Genomic DNA, 3492 nt, shown 5'->3' with positions numbered 1-3492 from the left:
CGCCATTTACTTTTGTACTTCTTATGTTGCACAGTAAAATATTCGTTGTCGAAGTAATCCAAAACAGGCGTATGTTCGTGGAATGGCCCATAGTCCGTTCACTGACTGTAAAATATTGCAAAACCTATAAATTTTAAAGAATCGCTTAGTCAGAGGTTCCCAACCAGTGTACGTGACGCGGCACACTGGTGTGCCCCGAAGTCTTTGTAGGTGTGCTGTGAAATATACATAACATTACATTATGATTATACTCATTATTAGTGTGACCAACTAGCCCGAAAAATCCGGGACATGGCCCGAATTACGAAGTCGTGTCCCGGCGTCCCGAACAAGGCATCCGGGCCATCCGAATTTTTAACGTTTTCTTAAAATTCTATTTTGAATACGTTATTCTTCTAAGAATTCACATCAAATTGAATTGGTGGGACGAAAAAAAGTGGACAATTTCTAAAGTGTAATACTAGTACCACATCCAAAACGCATGCATTTTATATCGTGGTATTATAGTTTTACGAAAACTAAAACGGTGGACTTTTTTCGTTTCTGTATTTTAATTATCGTCTTCTGAAAAAAAAATGGCCCGATTTTCATTGAAAAGTCACGAATTTCAAGTATATTTTTCAGCCTTGTCCCGGATTCGACTGAATTGGAGTTGGTCACACTACTCATTATAGAGAGAGATTATTTACTCAAGTGTACCGTGGCTGAACAAGTTTTTAAGTTAGTGTGCCTCAAGATAAACAAGGGAACCGCTGGCTTAGATTAACATGCAATTCGGCATACACATAGGTAACATGTCAAAGAAGAAAAGTAATATTGTGCCAAAAAAGCATTTTTTTCAAAATTAAAAATTAAAAAATTTTTACCTTAAAACCAAATTTTGTCAAAAATAAGCCCTTTGAACCGATGAAACTTACAGATTGTATAATAATACATAAGTAAAGTAACTTGTGAAGCGTTAACAATTAATTTGATTAAAATGCTACTTAGGGGCTGATTTTCCGGAGTTTTTTTATCCAAACAAAAAGCGACCAACTTTATTTTTAGCGTATCTTGCTTACTTTTGATGCCAGAATTTTTTTCAATAAACAATTTTTTTTTATTTATTAAACACCAATAAGATGCTTAAGAACATTACAATCTTATCAAATAATGTGATCAATGAGCAACTTATTTCTAACCTAAATTACTACTAAAAACTTAACACTAAGGACAAACTCAATAGTACCCCTTAGGTTCTGTTAATATATTGCACAAATGTTAACTTGTATCATCACTTGCACCGTGCACTATTTTTCACTTAACTAACTAGAAGAGTTTCTTCCTCTTGAGTCTTCTAGCTAGATCCGTGTTGTCGAGGAGCTGGATGGCCTCAACATTGACGTGTTGAAGAAGTCGTTGTTCGTGACTCTTGGCAAATTTGTCTATGGTCTTGTTAACAGTATCCATGTCTAAGTCCCTATGGAGGTCACTGTTCCTATAGTACCATGGAGCTAGTGGCGTAGCGTAGTGGTGGCGGTAGGGGCGGCTCGCCCCGGGCTCCACTTTTTATGGGGCGGCAAAATTTAACAATAAATAATAAAAATATTTTGTAAATATTTGAACCATTTTATATTTTTATCGCAACTACAAATTCGGACTGATTGAAAGGGGCACGGAATTTTTCATTACTTATTTTGTGATGAATTCGGTGAATTCCTATTTTTTGAATGCTATTTTGTAGCGACTGGCAACAACGTATATACTGACTTGTGGGAATTCCCCGTTTATGACTAACAATCAGCAAATTTTTTTCGGGACTTTAGATCGTTGCTATTCTTTTTTTCCTCATCGACACATGCATCGTTGGGAAGTTCTGATAGCAGCTACAGGCAAAAGAAGGATTCAAGACACGCGGTGGAGTGCAAGAGCTGTAAATGTGGCATGGCATCATTACAAAGACATTCTCGTCACTTTGGAAAAACTTACAGAGGCAGGTGAAAGCTTAAAGTTTAAACACTATTCAATATGCAGGTGCTTTACTAGTTTCGATCCAATCATTTTCCTTTCTTTGTTTTTTGGACCTACGGCAACCGGTGCTACATGAAGTGAATGATGCACAAAAATATTTACAAACAAGGGGACTTGATATAAGATTGTGCGCTCAGAAAGTAATGCTTTGCAGATGATATTGACAGAGAAAAGAGAGGAATGGGCAAATGGCGCTGTAGGTAGTGCAAAAATATGTGTGAAGAACTTGGAATTTTCATAAAACCTTCGAGGCGCATAACAAGAAAGCATATTTTTGATGACAGAACTAGAGGTGCTAACTTGTCTTGTGAAAATGAGTTGACACGAAAACTGTTTTCTTCGTTAGATAGAGTTATTGTAGAAATTCGTGAGCGTTTTCAACAGCTACAGAATTTAACAGATAAGTTTGTTTATCTTACGTCGGTTATATTATTAGATCCAGACAACACTGAATGTAGAAATGTATATGTATGATCGAAGCAAAGATCGGTGGGATATGCGCATTTTATGATGAAATTCGATATTTTTAAGACATTCCAGAAGCCGCTACAGATAAAATGTTTTAACAACCCATTAATCAATCAGAATTAGTCGACGGATATTAGTACAGTTAAAATAATTAAGACGATAATGATTTAATGAGTGAAATTTAAAGTGTTTTCTACTTTAATGACAAAATAGCAAGCTCATTAACAGAACCCAATTAAAAATTATTTTGCGCATCATATATGAAACATTAGTTGGTTGAAAAATCCTATTTTTGTTGGCAAAAAAATATATTAATTTGTCTGGAGTAAATTACAGTTCTGTTTATCTTAAAAGGGATATGTTACTATCAACATTCAAACAGTGTTGCCAAACTGAATTTTGTTATTTTGAGTGTAAATTTTCCCTGCGATCTCCGAGGGTACAATAATATATTGTTATGATCTGCTTCTTATTAATTTTATATTAATTATTATTTATTTGATTAATTATTTAATTGTCGCAAATCATACCTAAAAATTGAATAAAAAATCTCAGGGTGCCTTTTTATACTATTAAAAAAAATCCAAATTATCTCACGTTATACACTTATCTTCTCTCGTGGGTTCAGTATCTCTTAGTTGATCCTAATCGGGATAAAATAGGGAAAAGAAATAAAGCAAAATATTAAAATAAAAATACAGAATTGCCTTTTATTTATCAAAATCAATACTCTGAAATCTATCGAATCTAAAAACCTGTGGACACAGATGTCCGAATGAAATTTTCACCACTTAAATTTATTATAGTTAAAAAAAAACAATTTATCGGTTTGTTCCCGATGACTTTGGTAAAACAAACTAAACAAAACAAATTTATGTATTTGCAAGATTACCTATATTTACTATTTACTTTTTGAAATATTGGAATTTTAATTCATATGCTTTTTACTCAAAAATTTAGTTTCCGAGCATAAAAATCTCTTTCACATAAATTGACTGACCTTTTGCTTCACTC

This window comes from Diabrotica virgifera, chromosome 1 (assembly GCF_917563875.1).
Source record: "Diabrotica virgifera virgifera chromosome 1, PGI_DIABVI_V3a".
Classification (NCBI taxonomy): domain Eukaryota; kingdom Metazoa; phylum Arthropoda; class Insecta; order Coleoptera; family Chrysomelidae; genus Diabrotica; species Diabrotica virgifera.
Note: the sequence above shows the minus strand (reverse complement) of the source record.